The sequence below is a fragment of the Canis lupus genome, chromosome 2, assembly GCF_011100685.1.
Source record: "Canis lupus familiaris isolate Mischka breed German Shepherd chromosome 2, alternate assembly UU_Cfam_GSD_1.0, whole genome shotgun sequence".
NCBI lineage: Eukaryota > Metazoa > Chordata > Mammalia > Carnivora > Canidae > Canis > Canis lupus.
The window spans coordinates 53156886-53175707 of NC_049223.1; the positions used below are offsets into that span (position 1 = coordinate 53156886).

The window sequence follows — 18822 nt, forward strand, 5'->3', positions numbered from 1 at the left end:
CTGGAAAGACCCAAATAAACAAACAGACATGAGCTATCACATAGCTCCGATGGAAGAAGAGCAAAGGAATCTCCTGATCTCCTTTCTGTTATAAAAAAAAAGGGGGGGGGGATCCCTGGGTGGCGCAGAGGTTTGGCGCCTGCCTTTGGCCCAGGGCGCGATCCTGGAGACCCGGGATCGAATCCCACGTCGGGCTCCCGGTGCATGGAGCCTGCTTCTCCCTCTGCCTGTGTCTCTGACTCTCTCTCTCTCTCTCTGACTATCATAAATAAATAAAAATTAAAAAAAAAAAAGCAACAGAAACTCCACAGTGCTGGACCCAAGGCTGCTGAATATAAAGAAGGAGGTCTCTTACAGGCTGTCTAAATCAATAGTTCTGCTTTACCACGTCCTTGCTATGTGTTAGGTTGTGCTCCTCTCCCCATTTGTTTTTATATCAGAGATTCCTTTTAAGAATGGACATTACAGGGACGCCCGGGTGGCTCAGTGGTTAAGTGTCTGCCTTTGGCTCAGGTCGTGATCCTGGGGTCCTGGGATCGGGTCCCACATCGGGCTCCCCACAGGGAGCCTGCTTCTCCCTCCACCTGTGTCTCTGCCTCTCTCTGTGTGTCTCAGTCTCTCATGAACGAATAAATAAATCTTTTTTAAAAATGGACATTACAGAACTGGTAAGAACCCACCTATGGAGAGTCCTGTGCAATCTGTCCATGACATTTCTGTACCACTCCTCCCCCCGGGGCAGCCTCGATCACCTAGTCACATGCTAAATGATTTGGTGACAAATACTACTAGCCCTTTTGTCGTACTTAGCTGCTAATGCAGATACATTGTTGACTATCTTCTCCAGGCGGTTTTCTCTGATAAACAGGCAGCAACCTGACTCACATCCTTCTCAGAGAGCCCTCCGTCTGATTTGGATTTTGCTCTTCCATGCACTCATTCTTTGTCCTGACCAACCTCTTCATACACACATACACACACACCCCTTAGCAAACATTAAGTGAGCACTTGGTATATGCCCAGCATTAGACCCAGTGATACAGAACAAAAGATAAAAGGCAACAATCTTTTGCTTTGTGCAAATATTAATGTAAAGAATTCATTTGCCCTGTGGGATACCCCACCCTGAAGACAGGAACCATCTCTACCTAAATCTGATGTCATCTGAATATTGGTGCTGCATAGTGGTAAAGCACATGGACTGCAGGGTCCTACGGTAGGAGGGATGCCGGGCCCTACTGGGCCACATGCTACCTGTGAACCTGGTGAGTTGCTGAAACTCTCCAAGCCTCAGTTTCCTCCTCTGTAAAATGGATGTCATAAGACCAGTACTTAACCCATGGGTGGCCTCCGGTAAGAATTTAATGAGATCATTAATGCAGGAAGGCTAGGACAGCTCCTGCTGTGCACTAAAAAAACACTGAACAAAAATTATCATTAATACTATTAATATCTGGGACGCCTGGGTGGCTCAGTGGTTGAGCATCTGCCTTTGGCCCAGGGCATGATCCTGGAGTCCCGGGATCAAGTCCCACGTCGGGTTCCCTGCGTGGAGCCTGCTTCTCCCTCTGCCTGTGTCTCTGCCTCTCTCTCTCTCTCTCTCTCTCTGTGTTCATGAGTCAATAAATAAAATCTCTTTTTAAAAAATAGTATTAATATCCGACCTGTGATCAGTCTGCAAATGACCACTGGTAGCTGTGATGGTGCCTGTCTTTTTAGAATATGCTTTAAAGACTTGCCAGCATGTCACAGAAAAGTCTAGAAAGCAATGCCCATTTCAGTTTGCATGTCACAGGAGCAATTCTTCTTTAGCCAAATGTCATGTTTTCTGTTTTATTTCTCTCATTTTCTTATACCAGAAAAATTTCATCTGCTCCCGATGTTCATTCCCTATTTAAAGACAGCATTCAGTTTGGGGAGCCAGCAGTTCTCTGCCAATGCTGTCACTACCCAGGTCTGTGGTGCTGAAGGCCCAATCTGCAGCAAGAAGCGACACAAAACCACTGCTGTTCCCTCCAGAGGGAGTTGTGGTATGCAGGGCGGGTTACAGGATCAAGCCCCCACTGAGGAATAAGCAGCAGAAAACATAGAAGGCACACAAAATAGAAATGTGTTCCTCATGCAAACACTCGGTGCAATTAAAAATAAAATGAAGGAAAGAATGACCTAAAATAGAAAATTGGTAGCGGGTATGGGGCGGAACGCTTTTTAAAGCAAAAGATCACGCTTTCCTTTCCTTATTCTCTGAGACTCTAGATCCTCGTTCAGATGAACTTATAACTGTTCTCATCATTTATGTGAAGCACGACAAAGAGCTGGCCTCTGGTTGCGGGCCAGGCGACACCCCAGGAGGCCAGATCCCATGGTTAGTGAACATGAGGCTGCAGAGGTGGGTTATCTGGGGGCTTCAGGCACCCCATACACCTTCTGCTCCAAGCCCCAGCAGGTGCACCTGGTAACGTCTTCAAGGTGAACCTGACTTTCCTCGATGCTGCTCACCCCCAACTTCCTCCGAAGCAATTGTAGCCTAGTTACCCCCACATTCCACAGAAGGCACGATCCCCTCCAAGCACCACGCCTGCTTGCCTGAACATTATCTGCTGAAACAAATTTAGCATTATGCATTACATCACCACCTTGCTGCAGATTAGGGACCCAGACAACTATCTCCCACACGGGCCAAGGTGATCCGGGCAGCCTGGGGCACCGGCCTGTCCACATGGGAAGGGAGCAGAGCTTCTCACTGAGCAGATGCTCTTGAGCCCCACAGATCTAGGAACTCTGTTTTATTTCTTATTTCTTTTTCTATTTTTATTTTATTTTTTTTTTTTTGCCTTTAAACATGCAGATCGTAATATCAGACCTAGAAGTTTTCCGTGCTGCACAATTTATGCTAGCTCATTACCTCCTGCTACACTCCAAGGCTTTGTAACGGAAATTGGCTCTGATTTCTGAGATGGGCATTACATCATAGTCTTCTTTTAGCACATTATGTCATCCCTGCTGAGACGCATTATCTAGGGTTGGCTCAGCAGTAGTGATTTTTTGTGGGCCGACTGCAGTGTTCCCAAAGAACTGCTGGGAACCACAGATTGAAATCTGAAACATTTATCTTCTAAAAAGCTGAAAAAGGGGAAAGATGTTCACATCGGACCCCATTTATTTTCGTTAACCCTCTCCTCTCCCAGCCCCTTTTAGGTCACATCATAGCAAATGCCAATGACCGATGTGTGGAGCCTGTACATGGACAGTCATCTTGAGGTAACCACTGCTAAGGGTGCCTGAAATATCGGTCCCCATCAAAGCGGGCATACCTGACACATGTCATGATTCTACCTTGAGGTATTTTACAAATGCTTGGGGGGAAAAATCACCCCACACCCTCACATTGATAACATAGAGCACCCTGCTTAATTCTTGGGCTAAGAAAAGAATTCCTTCTCACGATCTGTTTATAAATACATATGAATAAAAACTACATGCACATACATGCTGATGCTCCCGACCGTGTTGTGGCCACAGAGGGAAACTTCTAGAAGGTTTGTATTAGAAATGATTTTTATGCGGGGAACTGAGCTGATATTATCTCTTCTCACTTCAACCATGAAATTAGAAGCCCATTTTGTATCTCTCCATCCTAGGCAGGATTAGAAACCATTGCACAGAGGGAATAGACAGGTGCTTTCAGGATAAAGCAAAGATATTCCCAGACCCCAGAGAATCCTAGTACCTCTCTTGTCACAAAAGCATAATTATGGGGGGAAAAAAGTCTCTAAATACTGAAAGGAAATGGGATACATTCAACCATGACTAAATTACAATTCCCTCCTTATACAGCAACTAATGAGATTCACTGGTTGGGGAGCAAGTGCTGGGGGAGGGTTATAAGAGAGGTTATGATAGCTCCTTCCCCCCCCCACCCATCCCCAGTACATTTTTTTCACTGATTTTTAATAGTGAATATTTTTATGCTCTCGGTTGCTTTTTGTGATTCTAAAATGGTACCCGTGTCCAAATAACTTTATAATTAAAATAGAGGCAAGTAAAGCTATCATTTGGTGCAGCCTGAGAGCCTTGCTCCTAGTCCTACCCTCAATGATTTTTCATGTTCCTTTCCAGTGCCTTCTCACCACTGGCAATGGATCATAAAGCAAGATGGCAGCCTTCGTCCTTTACTCAGCCCAGAGCAAGGCCATGTGAAGAATCTGAACATTCGAAAAGGGGTTGGGACACCTGACCCCACTCTCATGGTGAGAAACTTCCTGAGTGACAATCACCTGAAATATCCATCTTTAGCACCTCTTCTTCTTCTTTTTCCATATTTTATGTCCATTGCTATTTGCCTCTTTTCTCCTAGAGGGGCTGGTATGAGGATTGATGGTATGATCCCACAAAGGGCTCCAAGGCTTTCAGGTGGATGGTGCTCTATAAAATAGTATTATTTAACAGCTAAGGACATTTATAAAAATCCTCTTATCCTTCTCCTTCCTTTCTTTTGTCCCTTCATCCCCACCCCCTCCCCCTAGCTCTAGGAATTTTATGATCTGAAGGCCAAAATGCTTTAAATCTTAATAACTACATGTGCCACTTGGAATACTGGAAGGAAACTATATATACTCTTTACCTGACTCACTCCAAGCTTTGACTGCAGCTAAAGTAACTGCTGCACCATTTAAAAATTCCACTGAAAAAGCAAGTAGCCTTCAACACATTAAGCTGACTTCTTGTAAGTTGTAAAATATTAAATGACCAGAACTTCAATCCAATAATGAAATTACCTGGCTCAATCATCCCCTCTCCCTTCACAGGAGGCAAGAAGGTGGATTCATAAGTCTTAAAGGATATATACCTGCCTCTAGATATTTGCTGGCTAGCCACCAGCTCCTGAAGATATACTGGGGGAGGGGGCTAAGCAGTATTTTTGCTCTATTCCCCCAGGGCTCTGTATGTCCCAGATGGTTGTGACCAATCTTACAAACAAAGGTTTTGGAATGCCCAGAAGTCCTCAGTCCACTCCCTGACCAAGCCAACAATGGAACATAGCAATTATGCTCTTGGTCTTGTAATAGGACAGTCACTGGTAATGAAAATCTATGAGAGGAGTTCTTCTATTCTTTTACAGGGAAGAGGAAACCTAGCCCCAAATCTAGGTGATTTCTAAGAGTTAGGTATATTTGTGGGGAGATCCGATTACACAGTGAGAAATCAACCATTCCCTACTGGAGGTCCCAGAGTAAAAGTGAAAGGCACGGGTGGTCAATGCAGAATGGGAGATCATGCACTGAACTCACTGGCTCCTGACACTACAGTAAACCCAGGCTTGGAGTGAGGAGGGAATTCCGAGCCCAGCTTCAGCTGCCTTTGCCAGCTGTCTTGGCACCAGTCACTGTCCTTAGGTTAGCAGAAGGGGAACAGAACAGTATGAACCTTTCAGGCTCTCCTGGGCAGAGGGCATGTGGAGAATTGGCATAGGCCTCTGTCCCCACCTTGATAGGATCACTATCAAGATTGCCTAATACATGGGAAAATTGACATTTATTTTTATCAATAAAAGCTCTGATCCTGCTACCAGCAATACCAGGATACCAGCTGTCCTAATCACTTGCTCTCTGGGTACACCCCAGAGCTCCACTGCTGGTCCCCTGGGGGCTTGTGGCATTTTTCTAGGCTGCAAGCCTTCCCTACTTCTCAGAGCAAGCCCTCAACAATGCATCTGCAGATCCATCTTCTTGGGAACAGCAACAAAAAACTTCTGCAAAGGTAAGCAGGTATGAATATATAGACCACGAAAACTTGAAGGATTACAGTTCAGATCCATTAAGGTTATAGAGATATGCTTTATCCAGCTTTGCAAAAAAAAAAAAAAAAATCATACAGGTGTCCTAACAATGCAAATCCAACTATTTCTAGTCAGGATGCTTCTTCACTTCCAGAAAGTTTCTATTCTCTTCACCTCTATTCCCAGTCCAAGATAAATACCTGCCTTTCCCTTAAGGTTTTTCCTTCTCGGGTGGCAGGTTTCTACTCCACATTGCCTTCGTGATCTGAGAGGTGTTTCTTGCATACTCCTTAACAAAAATACTAGAATCTCATTAAGCCTGAACAACACAACTAGTAGTCTTCATTCATTCCCTCAGCAAAGACCTACAGAGCAGCAGCAATTGTTGTGCAGAGTATTGTAGGGATGAGACCATAGATCATCTATATTAATAACTATGCGACAGAGGCTGTCAAGTTTTCATCCAAATTCTTCCTCTTATTCCTGGCTACACAGCCAGATAGACTTCCCAACCTCCTCTACTGTTAAGTAAAGCCATGTGCCTGAATCCTAATTAGTGTAGGAAAGTGGATGGAAAAGTTGTGCACCACTTGCCTTGATGCACCTGTGAGATCCTGCAGACCCTTTCCTCCGTCTGGCTGGTTAAAATGGCAAGATCATCAAACCCCAGAAGTCATGTGTTGAATGGCAAGGACACAGTTAGACAGCCTGAGTCCCTAAATGCCCACTTAAAAAGGAAAGCTGCCCTTGTGGCCTATTCATGTTCAGGTCTGGTACAAGAGCAAGAAATAAACTTCTACTGTGCACATCCATCACATGATCAGATCTATTTATAACAACAGCCAGGTTGCTCTATTCAATATAAATGTTGGTTAATTGAAACAGAAAGATATTCACAATATATAGTAGAGTAAGTTGAAAACGGTTATCAGAGTATGACATTATTTTCTAAAAGAATATGTATATAAATGTACGTAGACACACAGAAAGTTCTAGAAGTATGTATGTATGTATAGCAAGGTAAAGGCGTTTATCTCTCAATGGTGTTGTGTAGGTATGGGTTATCTGCATTTCCTGGTGTGAAGTGATACAATTTTATAATCGAAAGATAAAAGGTATGGTTAACATTTAAAAGGAAAGTATGTCTTGAGATGTAAATACAAAAGTGTGGCATCTCCAAGTGGTTAAACATTTCCTGAGGGAAATTAGGAAAGGTTTCTCAAACTAAGCATCTGTTAATGACCCCTCCAACACTAAAAATCTATAAATTAGCTACAGCCTGAGATATAGAATAGTTCAATTATACAACACACCTGGTTCCCAGCCTTTATATATTAAGGCCTTGTCAATGGAGATCAATTCACCTAAGAGGATGGAAGAGATCTCTTACCTTTGCGAAGTGCACAGAAACTACTGAACACTGGGTGTAATTCTATATGTTGGCAAATTGAACACCAATAAAAATAAATTTATTAAAAAAAGTATTTCTTAAAAAAAAAAACGACTCTCAGTGGTTGTCTCAGTGGGGTGCAGGGTAAAGATGAGCGGAAAGGGAAGTATCGAAAGGGTTAGAGATGGAAAAAAGTAGCATACTGACATATCATTTTGTACACTTTTGAATATTTTGATATATGCATTTATTACTCCAATTTTTTAAACCTTTATGAACTTTGTGTTACATGCATTTATTGCCTATTTTTTTAATTCTAAGTTGTATGGCCTTTTGTAAATATTAAGTGAGAGATTCCCTCTGAATCGGTTAAGAGTCAAGACAGATGCTAAGCAAATAAACCAGGTCACAATTTCCCAGTGAGAATCCCACAAAACCATAGGTTCAACTGGTCACTGCAGCAAAGGTTCCCCTTTTCATGTGGGAAGAGCCTAAGTATGTTCTCGCCATACACTGGAGGAGTCTTCAAAAGGTTCTGGAGAGGGATAATAGGTACAACAGATTTAGGGGGGATTAAGAGTAGATTTACCTTGAGAAGTACTGAGTAATGAGGTACAGAATTGTTGAATCACTATATTGTACACCTGAAACTAGTACAACACTGTCTGTTAATTATACTTGAATTTAAAAAAATAAAAACAAAAATTCTTAAGTGCCTAGAGAAAGATTTGGGGGTACAGTAAGAATCGGAAACTTTGCAAAACATGGTGTGCCAAAGTCCCAACCACTGTTCTGCCTTGAAGGCCTGGAGGGTGACCCAAGAGAAGAGGGATAGGCCACCACGTCTCCAGATGGGTGAAGGAAGAGTGTCGCAGGCTGAGATCCCTGCAACCAGGCTCTGAAACGGGGATACGTCAGCAGGTGGCTCACTGAGTGGGGCTCTTTGGATGCCAACAGGGAGGGAGGAAAAAAAGTGACACTGGGCAAAAGGAGGAGCTAAGCTGTGATGTGGTCACAACAAAAGTGTCAGTGGATGCCCGTGAGGCTAGGATGCCCCTCCTAGGTTGTCCCAGGCTGAAGCTAGCTTTTACGCACCCTCAGGGTCTTACACAAGCAGCCCTCTTTAGCTACTTTTCTGGGAAGAACTCCATTCTGAAACATGAGGAGGCAATACACCCAATAGCTTGTTGGGACTGGGGGGTGGGGAGCAGGTGCCTAGGATTAGGGGGCATTTTACAGCATCCACTGCAGAGTAGTAGGAGGATGTCAACTATTCTCCTATCAGTCTATGTACAACTGTCAAGAGATAATATCGAAATCTGAAATTCCTCAGCTTCCTAAGCAAGCCCAGGAGCTCTGGAGGCCAAACCCCATGTGCCATCTCCCCCATGGCACCTAGGCTCCACCACATGTAGCTACTCACCAGTCCCAGAATTTACCATCCTCTTTCGTTCCTTCTGTTCTCTCTTATCTTCCTAGAAAAGCCCTCGGTATTCCCTAATCCTCAGGGTAATTTCCCCTGGGTAGCTTCCCTGGTTTCCACGTTCCCGGCAACTCATACTCACTTCACTCCGTGTTACCACCAGGTTGTATACACCTGTGCCACCACCCACACCAGCCCCTGTAAGATAGACCACGAGTGCATATGCATGTGTGTATTCCCACCAGACTAGAGGCTTCTTGAAAACAGAGCCAGATCCTCTTCCATCTTCGTATCCCTGATACATAGGAAGTGGTGGCTTAAATGCTTGTTGAAAGAATAAATAATTCAATGTGGAAGAAAGGGTGCTGGCAGCACTAGCTGTTGAGAAAAAGTAGATGAATTCTGAGAAACTGGTGGGACAGGAGACAGGAACTAGCAACCTGGAGAGAGGCAAGGTGTTTGTGACCAGCCATGTGCCAGAAACATTTGGCTTTTGCGTCATCTTTGTTTCTTGATGTCAGTTGTCCAACTTCCATATAATAGAATGGAGAATACACTGGGAACTCAGGTTAACAGTAACATTGTGCTTAGGGTATGACAACTAGAAACTCTCACAAGATGATTTTAAGGAAGGAGTGTTGGGCTGCACAGACCCCGGCTAAGGCTGTTCACCAAATAAGATGGCGGTTCTAAGGAAGCATTCCCCTCTGCCAAGGACAAGAGGAGAAGCCACAACATGAACAACATTAATTAATTTTTCTGCTTGCTTCTGATCAGTGAAGATGTTCACGAGGGTATGGGCAATGGGACAGTGTGAGCCAAGAGTCTTTAAACCAAAGAGAAACCAGGGCCCATATAACAGGAGGGAAAAGGGATGTTTGGTCATTCTGGAGCCCCCTTATAAGAGGAAAGTGGAACGCAGGCTCTCGTCTTTCCTTGCCTCTCATCTCCCGCCCATCCCCATCCATATTTCTATACTCAAGAGAAGTGGAACCACTAGCCCAAACTCCAATGACAAGTGACCATATCTTAGTCATATCTTAAGTAATTTTTTTCCAGGACCCTCCCCTCCCCCACATGCAAACATAACACACTGAGTAATGAGGCAAAATTATCTAAGGTCATTGTGAACAGGCACCAGACCAAGTTTGGTTTCAATCAAAATGAATTTTAGGTCCATCTTTCTTTATTCTCAAATCTTAATGCCTCCTGACAGAACAAGAGACCTGTCATTTTGGGGAGAAAGAAAAATATTCTATTTCCTCAGGAAATGCCAAGGGGCCACAAATTTTAATCTGCTCCAGCTGGAGTGGAGGCTGGGGGCTTATTTAAGCTCAGAAAGTATACCTTCTTACATTTCCTCCTGCTGACAAACTAAAGATCCTCCTTGACCAAGGTTTAGGTCCTGTTCCCAGTATCCAAAGAAAGATTGCCCAGCCAAGCAACTGCTCCACCCACCTGAAAAGCTGCTTAGGATTCCATTTGACTGTAGGAGTCAACCTCTAAATATAACCCTGAAAGCAGCCTCCGCCATCATCCCTGCACTTGTTGTCTCTCTCCTTCCAAAATAGTAAAATGGCATGGGTGAGTCTCCTGGCTTTTTCCCCTAGGAGGACAGCCCGGGTAATGAGACACAAAAGAGCAACCCTCTGCTCTCGCTCCCCCAGCTCTTTCCTGGGAGGATAAGTGGACAACCGTAGTCCTCCACCCAGGAACTGACACAAGCCCCAACCCCCCAGATCCCCACCGGGTCCCTCTCAAAGCAGCTGGTCCCTTGAGTGAGTCCGTTGTCCCAGGGCATTGATGAACCTCAGGAAAATCCTAAGGGGCCTCTCCCACGACCCTGACTCAGGGCTCCTGCTGTAAAATTCAGGATCATAACATATCCTGTTCCTAACTGTGATCATTCTTATCTCACCAGATGGTAGTCCACTAAGCAACCAATATCTGCCTTCTCAATTGTTAGTCTTTCTCAGTAACCCTGAGATCTTTGACAGCAGTGCTATCTTCTCATCCATGGACCTTTGGCAGCGCCAGGCCTACAGCAGACGTCCAGAACTACGCTGGAGGAAGGGAGGGGTGAGTGGATGGGTGGGTGGGTGGATGGATGGATGGATGGATGGATGGATGGATGGATGGATGGTTGGGAAGTGTCTCAGCACTGCACTGGACAGATGACAGGAGGTACATCTTGAAGAGCTTGGCTACAGCCATGCCCTGCTGCTTGAGGCATGATCCTGGAACCCAGGCAGAGCTCTAGGAGCTCCAAGTCAAATGGTGACAGTGCCATGACTCCTGTCCAAGACGAAATCCACTTGCCCCCCCCCCCCCCCCACAACACACACACACACCATAGCAGGCGTAGGAGGGAACTGTGTTAGGATCACCCATGGAACAAAGTGACCTCCACTAATACAACCCAAGGCAGGCTTCCCATTTCTCTGCATGTTGCTCCCCTCTGTGAGGAGAGGGGCATGGAGGTGTAGCCTCTCCTGGGCCCCCAGCCTGATCAAGAGAGCTGGGCAGGGCCCACGCTGGCCGTTCATCCCAGATGTGGCTAACCAGGGCCTGGAGCCTGGTGCAGCCTGTTCATCTGCACCGGACAGCAACGTTTCCCTTTTCCCCCTAGAGGAAGCCTAAAAGGCCAAAATTGCCTTTGAATGGAAGGCAGTTGGCTTTCTGGAAAGGCTATCTCACTGGCTCTGCTTTATTTCCAGCCAGCAGAGCTGTGTTATCAAGTCGAGACAGCTGAGCTCCTCAGGCACTGGGAGTCTGGGCAGCTCTCTTCTAACCAGGAAAGGAGAGGCAGCGGCACCAGGACCCCTAAGGGGCAGGGGATTCAATGAAGCAGGGGAAAGGCCAAGGCTGGAGTAGGATTATACCACCCGCTGGCCAGAGTTCTGTTTCTGCTAAGAGCCAGCCTCAGAGAACGAGAGCCATCATCTCCCCTTTGCTCACCCCAGAACACCCTGGTCAGCGAGCCTTCTAGGAACGCAGGCGCCCTCCTGGCCTGCCCATCTGGTGGAGAGCACGTCCTCTCTCCTGGTTTCTGCCTCATGAAATGGACAGTTTAGAACCAGTGAGAAACAAAAGAACCTGCCCCTTACAAAAGCTATCCCTAAGGCTTCCTGGCTTCCTACCCATTTGGCTTTACAGACTAATTTCAAGCAAACCAAAGCTGGAGATTCCAGTGAACACACTAGAACACAAAGAACTTGTGTTTTTTAATGTGACAATGGTATCTATTATAGAAAGATGTTTAACTACACTTGTTGGGGTGATCATTTCATAATACGCACAGATATCGAACCATTATGCTGTAGCTCTGGAACTAGCATAATGTCAATTATAACTCAATTAAAAAAAAAAAGAAGAACCCATTCTGGTTACACTGTGCATAGAAGCTGCTTCCACAACAACCGAGGTAAAGGAGAGCAGGGAGTGCACTTTTTTGGAGTAAACCCCATGTACCCACCATAAGGTACTTCGTTTTATATAATTGCACTTGATCTTGCCAACAACCCTACAAGGTAAGTATTCCTATCTTCCATTTATGAGGAAAACGAAGTTCAGAGAAGTTGCTTGGCGTGCTTGCAGCAAGCAAGTGGAGAGTCCATGTCCATCCTTCTCCAGCCATAGTTGTCAGCCCTGGAGGCTCAGGAGAGTCAACTGGGAAACTTCAAAAGGTGATGTGGGACCAAATCCCATCCCCAAGGAGTCTGACTTACTTAACTGGTCAGGAGTGCATCCCAGATTTTTTTTTTTTTTTTTTTTTTTTTTTTTTTGGTAAGAGGATCAGTGGGCTACATCATGGTGAAACAGAGGGCATATGGATCCTGGGGGGGAGGAAAATGTCTTACAGTTTTCATCTTTAGCACAACGCTAGGAAGTCACCTGCCATGTGACTCCGGCTTAGCCATGTAAGCGATTCCAGTAAGTCTCAGCTGGGGTGGAAATCGGGCTGACAGCTGAACACTTTTGTTGCTCATAAATGTTCTTAGCCTATCTACAAAGTTGTACCAAGTCTCCTAGGTAACTGGGACGATTTTTATTAAACTGGGAAATAGTGAGCAAGGTGGCTGACAACACTTGCATTGAGATGTTCATATGCTTTACCCGGTAACTGATCTGCAATGGGATTGGAGGTAAGTCAAGCTCCTCCAGTCACAGAAGTAGAAGGAAGGGAGGACAACACTGAGCTGTCTTGCAGGAAAAATTGGGAGATTTGAATAAATTATTCCATGTTTATGAAGTGCTTTGGGCTCCTTGAGTAATCACAGAGTGTAAGGGCCTGGTGTCATTAGTTTTTGCACCAGTCCCAAGATTAATTGCTCCTCTCACCCTCACTCCTCTACCCGAGTTATGCTCTGTGCCCACTGAAGCTCGTGTCCATGGGCCCCTGGCAGATCAGAAAGGCAGAGCTAGAGCCCTCTCTGTAGAAAGCAAGAGGCATGCACCCTATCAGCAACTTCCCTCCTCATAACAGATACCTTTGAGCTGGAACTCATCTGCCGCTAGCTCCTTGGCATTTGTTCAGCACTGGCCGAGGAGCCAGATCAACAAATGGTGCTGAAGTCAGGACAAGCTGTTCTTGCTGGGCAGACTCCTTTTATGAAATACTGATAATATTCAAAATAATTAGGCAACTGAGACCCCAGGTAACAGGTGGGAAGAGTCTCCACTTTATAACTGCAACTTCTGCTCCTTCCCCCACCATAACTGTTCCGGCACCCAACCAGTGACTTTTCAGAAGTAGCTTTTTTCATGCCACTTCTGGAACAAAGAACGTAATAATAATAATCAGCTTCTCACAACCAAGTGAGCCTGACCTTACTGCGGGATGCTGTTTGGCTAGAGAAGCCGTGGCTGAGTGAGTCTGCCTTTAACAATACGTAATTTTAAGTTCAAATTTAGATGATGTATGTGTTTGTTCTTTGTTTCAGTGAAAGAGCCTAAGAATGTCACAGTGAGAGGGGGCAGCGCAGAGCTCTAGTCCATGTCCCTCATGTGAGAGGAAACCAAAACCCAAAGCCACGAAGTGACCAGCCTGAGGTGAGTCAGAATGCCCGCCACTCTATCTGTGGGCCTCCTCTTCTCTTTATCCCACATTCTCTCTCTCGAGAAAGCTCACCCAGTCTTACAAGTTTAAATGCCACTGCATGTTACTCGCAGCCCAGAGCTCTCCACTCTCCACCACGCTGCTGCTTGTCTCCCACAAACCTCCCCCATCCTACCTCCCTGCTTGACACTTCCTCTATCTCAATGTATCGTACCGCCACCCCAGAGTTGCTCAGGTCCAAAACCCGGCCAAGATCCCTTAGTGCTCCATTTCTCATTTACCCCCTATCTAAGTCAGCATTCATCCTCAATGTAGGTACTAGCTCAAGCTCCAAAAATAAAAGCACTAATTCAACTCTTTTCCACAATGTCTGCTATTTCAGCCCTCACTGATGCTACGGTCAACTCCTGCCTATTTAATTTTAATAGTTCTGAACTGCCCTCCTTCCTCGTATTCTTGCCCTTTCCAGTAGATACACTACATAGTCATCAGAATCATCTTTCTAATGCACAAACACATCATCTCATACCCCTTTCCCCTGAAAATGAAGCCTAAAGCCCTCCCCCTGCTTTCAAGGCCCTATGCAGTCTAACCCCGCCAAGCCGTCCCCACCTCCTGTTCCCTCCACTCCTTTCTCACTCAATCGAGTCAAACTGGCCATCTTTACTCCCTGAACAGACTGTTCACATTCCTGGCTCTGGCTCTGCTCTGTAATTCCTTCTGCTCAGACTGCTCTCCCCACAGATCTTTACATGGCTATCACTCCCTCATCCCTTAAGGTCTCAGCTCAGAAAGCCAATCAATGGCTAGAGCGGCCCCATAGTTGCCCTCCCTGACATTCCCCTGTTCTTCACAGCACTTAGCTGTGGCTGAAACTATTTCACTCTTTTGTCTGCATGCTTATTGCCTATCACCCTTACAAAACGTAAACACCTAGAGCAGATTTTCTTGGTCACCACCATATCCTGCACTCCTGAAAAATGCCAGACTCAACACGGGCACTCAATAAATACTCACTGACTGACACTAAAAAACAGCAATAGAGCTATGCTTTTCCCACTCTAGTGGTGCTTCCATCCTGCCCTTTGATTTATTAGAAACAGCAATCAACTCAGGCCAGTTCAAGTCAGGGAATTTTTGTGGGGACACATATGGAGTGACAAAGTACAATGCCTGTGAAATCCAAAAACCTAAGCCATAGTAGGGCCTGAGTCTCACAGAGGCCAAAGCTGAAGGAGGGCTTTGGATCCAACGTGGCCCTTAAGAGCTCCCGTTAGGGGTGGGGTCTTCCTTTGAGTCTGTCATTAACACTACTAAGACACACCATGTATCTACTTCCTCTCCTGTTCCAAATGGCATTTTTATTCATTCCTTCATCAAATATTTATTGAGGGTGAACATGTGCTAAGTCATGGTGAACATGTGCTAAGTCATGTTTATCATTTCTGCTTCTCCTTTATTTCATCTATATTTACATGGCTTTGGTTTTGCATATTCCCATCGGTCTTGCTCATGATTTTTTGGCTTCAGTTCCTTCTGTTCACTGAACAATTCTTCCTAGGCTGTATTTGATATTCCCAAGACAAAATCTAACTGGACCAGTCCATCTTTTAGCGCTGGGTCAGACATTATAGATCACTACACAGCTCATGAATTGGCAGCCTTTGGATCAGGCGCCTGACTCTGAGCCAACCAGCTGTGCTCATATGTGTTGCTCAGCAAGGGCTGTGGGTGTGGTAGCTTCCGTGGAAAGAAGAGATGGCAGGGAAGATGTGATCATAGCTCTAGGATAAACTTTCATCCAGTGAGGGTCCATTTAGGCAGTAAGAAGAGACACATCTGGACATTTCAGTGAGGATATTTCCACATGATGTTTGTCTAAGTTAATGGGCAGTTGGGTGTCATCAAAGGTTTCAGAGCAGACAAGTGATGTGATTAGAGCTTTGCTTTGGTAAAAATTAATTTTTTCAGAAGTGTGTGGGATAGACTGTAAAAGGAAAAAACGGATGTGAGCAGAAAACTGAGGACCAGCTGCAATAGGTGGAAGCACTACATCATGAGAATCTGAATTAGTGCATGAGCAATGCAAAGGGACGGTAGTACAGTGGGGGGAACGCTAAGTGGCAGGTGTTGGAATGCATGTGGCACCAGTTCCACAAGATCTGAGTGCCTACAATTTGTATACAAGGCCCCTTGTTGGGACCCTACTATGTGTCAAGCGCTGTGCTAAAGGTGTCCCAGACATGATCACATTTAAGCCTTGAAAAAACCTATAACCTAATATATACAATTCTGTATACATTCTATAGAGGAGGAAACTTCAGGCCAGAGAATTAAGTAACTTTCTCAAAATTGCATAGCCAGAAAGTGACCACAGAAAGGAATCTTGTGGAAAGGAGGAGAAATCCTCAGGGCAATTGGAAGAGGCCAACAGCAGACCCACAAAATGGCCTGAGACTAGAGAATGGGGCTGGGCCAAGAAGAAAAGGTCACACAGGAGAAGGTGGCAGGAAAGCTTGCATTTCCACCAAGACGAGGGACGGTTTTGCAACATGGCTTGGAGGATGGAGCCAGGCTTTCCCCTTGGCCTTGAAGCCTGACCTCGGCTTGATCAAACGCCTTTCCGTCTCTCAGATTCAATATCTTCTCCTATAAAATAAGGATAATAATATCACAACCTCTCATATCTGGGGAGGGATTAGTGATAATGTATCCAAAGTGGCCCCTACCAAGCCGGGTCTCAGTAAAAGGTATCCCTGCTGGGAGTAAAATTCCATGATTATTACTGATACATTAGTCAAGGGCAACATGTAAATCTCAGGAGAGATTAACTACTCAGAATTGTGCCTCCACGTTTGGAACATGTATTGCTATGATGATGCTGACCACCAGGCACTGGCCTGCTCATCTCTCAGAAGCTGTGTATACAGCTGGCTGGTAAACCAGGTTTAACTTTCAATGCCACATAATCTCATCATTTGAGGTAAATGGTCTGGACAGGCAGGGGGAAGTAACTGTCTCCTGCACACTGCACATCCTAGAGCTATGTGTCTAGAGCTGCAAGAGCTGCCAGCCAAGTAAAGCACATTCTAGAGGGGAATACAGTTGGCAAAAAAGAATGCTCATGAGTAGCAGGTGGTAAAAACTCCAGTAAGTTAGAACATTTCAAAGCCCAGAATCCAGACTTTAAATATTAATTTGCCTTCAGTAAGAAAGAGCTAGTTTTTACCCATTAGCTGAAAAGCACTTCAGGTCCTACTTGTTATTTTTAAGCAATAATGTTTTTTTAAAGAGCCCAGGTCTGCTCCCCACAGGGGAGAGGACCAGCTTGAGCAAATCCCAGTGATCTTTTCCTCTTCTGAGTGTCATAGCAGAGTGGCAATCAGCTATTATTCCACTTGTATCTTCCCCAGGCCACCAAGCCGAAGCCCTCTCAGGAATGGGATCAGCCCCGGTTCAAGATCAAACTCTCTTCACAATGCAAGATAGAAAAATCCCATTAGCCCAATCACTGGGCAGAGTTTCCAGAAACAACAATCTATTCCTGACTCCTTTTTATAGTGAAAACATACAAAATATAAAAGCTACCTAGCTCCCAAGCTGCCAAAAACCTATTGCCATCTGATACCATCCTACTCTACATGTACAATGCCAGAAAGGAGGCAGAAAATTAGTGCCCCAATCCTGGATCTTTTCTGAGGAGAACTCATCTGACTGAGAATGATCACCTTTTAAACTAGATGTTAGTTTCATTCTAATCAAGCCTTGCGAAGAGAATTAGGCAGAAAGTCTTCTTGGAAAAGGAGTCTGAAAGAAGAAGTTGGCAGCGTTCCAACAAACATAGGCGTCAAAAAAAAAAAAAAAATCTAACAACATGAATCTGTTCGCTAGCCAGAAAGAAAATATATTGTATATTTAAGGCAGAGCAGCAACGTTGCATAACTTGGGGGGGGGGGGGTACCATTCACTTCATAGTCTATGTGAATGGTGCCCCCTGGAGTTGTGCAGTGCACAACTGGTGAAACCAAACTTAGACAAAGTTGATTCAGGGTATCTAAGTCAGAAGAGTGTCTATAATAAGTGTATTGGCTTTAGGCTATGGAAAAAATCTAAGTTGTTGTGGACTTCTCTGTATAAAATTCTTAATGCACACAGTAAAACCCAAACTTCCCACAGAATCATACCCTTAATTATAACCAGGGGGGACTTGGAAGGTCAAACAGACCATCTCCTCGTTTTGCAGATGAGGAAACCGAAGGCCAAAAACACAATGTGTCTTGCCCAAGGTCAACAAGCCTAGGCTAAAAAGGTGAAACGGACTTTCTCTGCTTCCAACAGATGGCCAAAATAGGCCACACTATTGGGAATGATATTCAGCTCACCCAGACCCCAAACTGAGACTTCTGCATCATTATCATCATCAAACATTTACTGAGCACCTTCTAAATGCTAAAGCTCGATAACACAAGAAGAGTCTTTCCCAAGGTCACAGCCCATGAAGCAACAATAGGACAGAGCTTCATATCAACCACACAGAACTTTGGTCCAGGAAATGAGGATTTTGCTAGAAACATTTCCAAGCACAAAGGTAGCACACTCTTTGTCGAGCCATGAATGTTTATGGTCTATTGAACAAATTCTTATTTAGGCAATTTTTAAAAATGTGCTATGTCCCCGTTGGAGTTGACTGACTTCTTTGAAGTTGCTTTGGTTTTTTGGTTAAATATTTATTCATTAATATATTTAAAAGCCATATTATTTACACAATAGATTTGGAACCATTCCAGACTATTGAGTAATTATTACCCATTTAAAATCAGGCTATCCAGGGCAAGAAAACCAATGGCCATTTACAGGGAAAATGGAAAATTTACAGGTTACTGAGGTTGGCCTTTAAATTTTATTTTTAACAGTCATTCTGTTCTTTCTAATGGAAATTTTATGTGCATTTGAATGTGTGTGGTGAGTGAGGTGGGAGGAGAGAGAAGCCCTTTTACCAAAAACCAATGCGATTACCTGCTTTATGGACAAGCTCCCTGCCAAATTTCTTATTGAAATCAAAGACACCTTTGAGTTAGTTATACAAGAGCAGGCAGAAAGCACCTGCAGTCACGTCTGTTTCTCATTTTGTACTCATGTAACTCAGATGCCCTGTGGATTAAGTGAAATCT

The 18822-nt window shown here is 44.7% G+C and overlaps 1 long non-coding RNA gene across 4 annotated transcripts; it reads left to right on the forward strand.

Moving 5' to 3' along the window:
• Positions 1–13054: 13054 nt before the first annotated feature.
• Positions 13055–17826, forward strand: LOC111092510. Of its 4 annotated transcripts, none has more exons than XR_005355643.1 (3): positions 13055–13257; positions 13536–13644; positions 17065–17826. It is a non-coding gene; the product is annotated as an uncharacterized LOC111092510 (long non-coding RNA). The 4 variants fall into 4 exon arrangements; XR_005355642.1 differs by having other exon boundaries at positions 13057–13250; XR_005355641.1 differs by lacking the exon at positions 13055–13257 and adding an exon at positions 13264–13462.
• The last annotated feature ends 996 nt before the right edge of the window (positions 17827–18822 follow it).